This window comes from Trichomycterus rosablanca, chromosome 10 (genome assembly GCF_030014385.1).
Source record: "Trichomycterus rosablanca isolate fTriRos1 chromosome 10, fTriRos1.hap1, whole genome shotgun sequence".
In the NCBI taxonomy this organism is placed as follows: Eukaryota; Metazoa; Chordata; class Actinopteri; order Siluriformes; family Trichomycteridae; genus Trichomycterus; species Trichomycterus rosablanca.
In genome coordinates this window covers 7,584,220-7,591,511 of record NC_085997.1, presented here as the reverse complement: position 1 = coordinate 7,591,511, position 7,292 = coordinate 7,584,220, and the positions used below count along the sequence as shown (strand labels likewise).

General features: G+C 37.8%; 1 non-coding gene across 1 annotated transcript; it reads right to left on the bottom strand.

The window, feature by feature from the left end:
• Positions 1-1,749: 1,749 nt before the first annotated feature.
• Positions 1,750-1,822, bottom strand: trnak-uuu (transfer RNA lysine (anticodon UUU)). The gene has a single exon. It is a non-coding gene; the product is annotated as a tRNA-Lys (tRNA).
• Positions 1,823-7,292: the final 5,470 nt, after the last annotated feature.

Below are 7,292 nucleotides of genomic sequence, written 5' to 3'. Positions count from 1 at the left end.
TAGAGATGAGGATGAAGATGATGCAAAAACCCAGGTTGTTCAGGCATTGTAAAAGTGCAGTGCTCAAAATATGCTACTTACCTGTGTTTTTCTATTGAGAGGAATTGCTTCCTCAACTTTCGTAAGCAGTGAGGGCCATTAGTGATACAGGAGATGTTGTGTATGTACATGCAGGTCCATGTGTGTGTGTATGTGCATACTTGTAAGGATGAGGTGTATATTAGGATGAGGTTATTGTGGTTTTTAATGTTTTACCATGAAAAAAACATCTGATTGTAATGTTTTGATACATTAATTTGATGATTTGATGATTTGGTTATATTTGTGTTCCACGATGGTACAATGTTGCCTAAGAGCAACAGATGGATGTGAAATGTGACGTTTTATTAAATACGAAATGTGTAATACATTGAAAACTAGATAAATATGTTTGTTCAAGTGTTTGGTAAAAGAAATTGATGTTTTCAATAAATCTATTTCTTTTTTCTGCATGAAAATATAAAATATTTAAATATGTCCATTATGGTATGGCAACAAACTTTTAATAACTAAATACATTTAAAAATAATTAAAATGTTTTTTGATATTGTTATAGTGACCAATTTTAAGAAGGAAAAACATCACAAATATTTTTTTCCTCATTGGTATCATAATGCGTACCATAGAGGGTTAAGTACATTTTCTCTGTGATTCATTAGCTTTTAACTATTCATGCAAACGAATGACTTTTTATATTTCTATATTGCTCATTGTAGTACTTGTGCCTGCATGGACTTGAACATCACATGACTAAACATTAGGTAGAACTATAGAGACTTATTTACTGTCTTGCCCAAAAACAAATTGGCATAAAGTACTCGACGAGTACAACACACTGAACAATAAAATATAGATGACATACTATAGGCCAGTGAGGTGGCTGCTGCTTCTGGGTGTGTAGTTTCTAAATGATCAAGTCAGCACAGGCACAAGCACTACAAGTATTTATAATAAAGATCATTTATGTTCAATATTGTGTATATACTGTATCCTTTCCCTCCGCCCAGAAATTCCCCGTGAAAAAATGACCCACCACAACCCCGTCCAAGATAAAATGTTTGATGAAAATTAAATTAAATAAAAGAATATGCTGCACTTACACGCACCTGAGATTAATCTACTTTTGGTTTAAACTAGACTGTGCTGGTGTTATGTTGGGTTAGTCTGTAACTGAGCAACAGTGTATGCTACAATGACAACTATAACAATGGTTATCACTGCACACTAAGCTATTCAGTTTTTTTGTGATTGTCGTTTTCAGATAATACTGAATCAGTCATCAATAAGAGGTCAGTCAGGACACAGAAAGAACTCATTATATAAGCGCCAAAATAGTGCAGGATTTACCAACTGTTTAGTGCAGTGCAATAACAAAAAGGCTTTGTAAAACAAGAACTGAACAAATAAAAAAAAGCATGTAATTCGACATAAAATATGTGGGTATTAATATGTACAACTCAGTGCATTATTAGGCTGCACATAATTATAGTTTCAAAGGGTTCCTCTTTTTACTACAGTGTGTTTGAAACGGCTGGGGGTACATTTAGTTGATGTGGATAACGTTACACATTCAGTATGCGATTGTTTCAAGCTGATCAAGTACATGCTATTTCAATTAGAAACATCTCACAAAGTACAAATTCTTTAACTTTCTAAACAAACCATGTATTACGGGACAATGCCGCTTACCCAACAGAGTAAGAAACAACTCGCCCGAACAGGGACTTGAACCCTGGACCCTCAGATTAAAAGTCTGATGCTCTACCGACTGAGCTATCCGGGCTATAAGGATCCGGGCTGTCTCTCTTGAAGGTGATTATATAAAGTTTTAGGTGAAGGTTGTTGCTGTTTACACACACAAAGAAAAACATCTTTAAACAGTCATTAAAATGTAATGTGCATTTATATGTGGCAAGAGAAAAAAAAATCCATAAAAATCAAATTGAGTTAGCAAAGAACCTTGAATTATACTAAAGAGTTCTTCAAGTAGAAACAGTTCTACCAAGAACACAAAAAGAACCCTTAAGAAACACTTCTTAGTGCTACATACATTAGTTGTATTCTAGAGGTCAGCATGCGATGAAACTGTGATAGAAACAGACATCGTTTTACTTTATACAACAGTTAGTTCCGACCTTACAATCTGATTGGTTGAGAAGCGTTCTAACCGTGCTGATATTCGTGATAACAGCACAGCCTTTTCACACCACAACTGTATTACTCCACTGATGCGTTGCCAGTAACGACAAGCTTCATGCACACAAACGCGCACGCAGGCGACACAGACCTTTTTCCCGATCGTAGTGTTAAACTTTATATTCGTTGTGGAACTACTTTTTGGCGGAAGGTATTGTCAATATTAAAGCATATTTATTATGAAATTCAGGGCTTCTTTGATTTATTTTCTTTCTTTATTTTGTAAAAACTGTTGAATAAAAGCAATAGAACACTTGAGGTCATGTGTTATCGCGAATAACATCACGGCTGCGACCGAATCACAGCCGTGATGTTATTCACGATAACACACTCCCTCTCGTGTTCTATTGCTTGATTCTAACGCAATATTAACTGTATTCATATTATTCCATCTAATGGAGGATTGAATAGCCTACAACAAGCACAAACAGGGTTTGAGTTCTTAATAAATAATCCAGTCAGTTAAAAACCCAAAAAGAAGGCTGTACCTAATACACTCATACCAGAGAAAACACACCCTAACATGCTAGTGCCGTTACAGTGCTAACAATGGTCCACCCAAAAACATTATTTGGTCAGTTGGAGATCTCATATGGGGCTCCCTTTCTATTGATATATGATTTACAACCTAGTGACAAAGTGTACAGTGCAGCAAATGGGTTACAGTCAGTAAATTTACCATACATAATAATGTGAAAAGATTAAGCAGTTCGTACAAATGGTGGTGTCGATGGTACCCAAGCTAGTCAGGATGAGGTCTGAAACGCTAAGTTCAGGTCACAGTGTCCCATGAGGTGTGGGTTTGAATCCCACTTCTGACTGCTAGTGCTTTATACAAATTTATGTCTTTAATCCTCTAACATACATAACAATGTGAAAAGATTCAGCACTTTGTACAAATCTTTGGCCATGTGGGGGTGTTGTTGGTAATTGGCATTAGGACCTTGCAAGCATGTCAGGATGGCCGAGCGGTCTAAGGCGCTGTGTTCAGGTTGCAGTCTCCCCTGGAGGAGTGGGTTCGAATCCCACTTCTGACATCTCATGCTTTATGCAAGTTTACTTCTTCAGAGGACACAGCCGTCAGAGAATACAGTTTGCATGAACTGGGTGTACATGGTCTGCAACAATGCTGAGGTAGGTGGTATGTGTCAAAGTAACATCCACATGGATGCCAGGACCCAGGCTTTTGATCTCTAAAAGTGTGAGAAATTTAAACATGTATTCATCCTGATCATAAAGTATGTTTATTCAGCGTCTGTTTACATTGTTACAGCAGTATTTTACAATTGAAATGTTCACATTATTTAAATGTATGTAAAGTACATTGTATACTAGCTGTTTACTTTTATCCCTAAGTAAAAACTGTCATTACCTCAACATGTCATTACCAACACATAACTTCTTGTGATGGTAAAGACACTTAGTGATGGTAATAACAGGTTTTTAGTTTCACCATCACTATCTTATTAACTCTTTAATAATCAAAGCTATTTAAAGCTAAATAAGCATAATGGTTTTATTATACAAGGAAACATTAATTTTCACTGATTAGTCAATATGGCCCACAAGATATCAGCAGAGATCCAGTAAAATATCAGTAATTACATGAAAAAGAAAAGGTAAGTTTAAAGTAATATCACAACCTTCAAAATGGGAACAAAGGTGCATCGTAAGGGGAATTAGCTCAAATGGTAGAGCGCTCGCTTAGCATGTGAGAGGTAGCGGGATCGATGCCCGCATTCTCCAGTGCAGATATGTTATGATTATTTAAGGGTATCATGTAATATGAAACTTGTTGCGGCATCGCTTAATGAAACGCAGCATCAAAAATTATGATCAGGATTTAAGTGAGTCTTTAAGGCAACAAAAAATACGTGGGTATTAATATCTAAAACTCAGCGCATTATTAGGCTACACATAAATATAGATTTAAACTGTCCTCTATTTACTACAGTCTGTTTGAAACAACTAGTTGGTGTGGAGAACATGTTACACACACAGAGCGCTATTATTTCAAGCTTATCAAGTACATGGTATTTCACTTAATAACATCTCACAAAGTACAAATTCTTCAACTTTCTAATTAAAGGCACCATTGAATTCTGTGATGTCAATCCTTCGCAGTACAGAGCGAAAATTGCAACACAATCCAAAGTTAGCTGCTGTGTATAATGGAGAAATACAGAAATTGGTTTCTTCAGGCTACATAACTAAGCTCACTTTTCAGCAAGTGTCCTCCTCTCCAGAATGTTGGTATATTCCACACCATTTAGTAGAACATAATGGAAAATATAGGGTTGTCTTTAATTGTTCCCATCCGTATCAGGGTGTCTCTCTAAATAGTCAGCTTTTGCCAGGTCCTCCTTTAGGTTCATCTTTACTAGGTGTCCTTCTTCGATTCCGCCAATATCCTTTTGCTATTAGTGGCGATATAAAATCCATGTTCCATCAAATTAGGTTGCTTCCAGAAGATAAACGTTTGTTGCGTTTTCTTTGGTGTGACATGAGAAAGACTGAACCCCCAGATATCTATGAGTGGCAGGTTCTGCCCTTTGGGGCAACTAGTAGTCCATGTTGTGCTACGTATGCCTTACAGAAACATGTCCAAGAACATAAGGAGGGTGCTGATGTCTTGACTTCCATTCTTAAGTCTTTTTATGTAGATAATTGTTTGGAGAGATTTCCTACCAAGGAGGGAGCTAAACAGCTCTTGGACAAAATGCGTTCCCTACTGGCAGAAGAAGTTTTAACATCTGTCAATGGGCAACAGTGCCTGCTGTTGTTGATCACTTACTAGTGGAGGCAAAATCTGAGAGCACTAAGCTTTGGCTGCATCAAGACTGCATTGATTCTAAGGAAGGTGCTTTGGGATTAAGTTGGCACTGTCCATCTGATACTTTGGGTTATAAACATAGAGCTGTGAAATATGAGGAGCCCACTTTGAGAAACATATACAAAGTACTGGCTAGTCAATACGATCCACTTGGTTTCATAATTCCATTTACCACACGAGCAAAGATCATTCTACAACAACTTTGGATGAAAAATCGTGGCTGGGATGGCCCTCCTATTCCTGAGACAATCAAAGCAGCATGGAATACATGGGGAAATTAGCTTCTAAACCTGTCCTTGATTCAGTTTCCTAGATTAGTCTAGGAACTAGTCTAGGAACTAGTCTAGACTAGTTATTCTCCACCTGCTATGTCTCATACAGCTACTAGAGAACTGCATGTCTTTTGTGATGCATCAGAATGTGCACATGGTTCTGTGGCTTACTTAAGCATGGAAAGTCAGGGGATGATCCATGTTTAATTTGTTATGGCACGTTCTCGTGTAGCACCGAAACGACAATTATCCATTCCCAGATTAGAGTTGTGTGCTGCCTTGACAGGAGCACAGCGGAGTAAGTTGTTGAACACAGAGTTAAATTTACCCCTGGATAACACAGTCTTATGGTCTGATTTGACCACAATTTTGAAGTGGCTTCAATAATCATCTTGTAGGTACAAAGCCTTTGTGGCTAACCGGGTAACAAAAATTGCAGAATTGACTGATGTGCGTTTATGACAATATGTGGATTCTGCACAAAATCCTGCTGATGATATAAGGCGAGGTAAATCCTTAATTGAACTTGCAAATTCTCAGTATAGATGGATGCAGCTTTTCTTTGTTTTTCTCCAGATCAGTGGCCTACAAGTTTCTGAAGATCCAGAGCTCCGTAAACCTTTATTTTGTGGGTTTTCACAGATGAAATGTGTTGCTCCTGTTCCTATTCCTTCTCTCTTTAAAGAATGGACAGATTTTGTTGATGCTACTGTGGTACCTTTGCAAAGCTCTGATAAGATGCCAGATTCATCTGAAGTTCAGAAAGTTCTTTTTCGACAAGTTCAACAGGAATGTTTTCCTCAGGAGTTTTATAAATTAAAGACAGGTAAAGACATTCCTGCTGAAAGTCGTCTTACTCTTTATTCTCAATTTGACCATGAGACGAATCTCATCACAGTTTGTGGGAGACTTAGAGAGGTTCTGGATGTGGATCCTGAGTCCGTTCATCCAGTAGATTTGGATCCCAAACATCCTATAACCCAACTACTTATTAAGGATTATGATAAACGTTTGATCCATCCAGGATCTGAAAGTGTTTGCAGAGTTGCGTCGACACTTTTTGATATTACGTGAAAGGCAAGCAGTGCACAAGCATCAATGGTCTTGTCTGAAATGTAGAAAGTGGTGATCAAAACCATGTGTGCCAAAGATTTACCATCATCCAAATTAAGGTTATTCAAGCCCCTGTTTTGGTCCACAGTTTGTGGACCAAAAGACTGTTTCAGTCCTTTTATAGTGAAACTGGGGAGAAGGTTGGAGAAAAGATCGGGAATCATATTTAAATGTCAAACCACACGTTGTATTAATTTAGATTTGTTGACTAGTTTAAATAAGGACAGTTTTCTTATGGCGTCATTGCACGACGTGGCTGTCCTTTTGAATTGCTCTCAGATCAAGGGACAAATTTCTGTGGAGCTGAGAGACAATTACAAGAGGCATTTTGTAATGTAATTTCTGAGTTGCAAGTGATGTCGCAGAAGAAACAAATACATTTTTGGTTCAATCCCGCTAATGCTCCACATCAGTGGCGGCTGCTGGTCTTTCAAAGAGGGGAAGCTCATTGTCGGATTACATCATAAAATTTGTCAATTTATTTATACATAAATTCTGCCCTCCGTTCCTTTTCAAGAAAATGGCCTGTGATCCTATCGTTCCAAGTAGGCATCTTTTCCAGGGACTTGACCAGTCATACCAGGAGAGCTGAAAAGACCTGTTACCTTTCCCTACTTTTTGCACCAAGTCAATCTTAGATGTTGATCTGCCCTGCTGTTTAATTCTAACTTTCTCCTCGTAATGAAGACTATCAAATGGCTTTGCCAAAATCAGGTCGACAATATTAGCATTGTCTGCCATCGTGTGCACCTTGCTAGCTGGCTAGTTCACTCCGACCTAGCCAACAGTATGAATGATTGATTGAACGAACTAACGAAACGATATTAAACTCGAACAAG